Here is a 200-nt window from a genome sequence, read left to right on the forward strand (position 1 = left end):
AGCGCGCGCGTGCGCAGTGGCGGCGGGCGCAGTCGGAAGCCGGGCGCGGACCGCGGGGTCTGCGGGAGGCGGGGGCGGCAGGCGGGGGCGGCAGGCGGGGGCGGCAGGCGGGGGGCGGCAGGCGGGAGGCGGCGGCCCCCGTCGGCCGCAGCGCGGACCCGGCGCTCGCCCGCCGCGGGGGCTCGGGCTCCCGGGCGGGG

Source organism: Canis lupus, chromosome 3 (genome assembly GCF_011100685.1).
Source record: "Canis lupus familiaris isolate Mischka breed German Shepherd chromosome 3, alternate assembly UU_Cfam_GSD_1.0, whole genome shotgun sequence".
Classification (NCBI taxonomy): domain Eukaryota; kingdom Metazoa; phylum Chordata; class Mammalia; order Carnivora; family Canidae; genus Canis; species Canis lupus.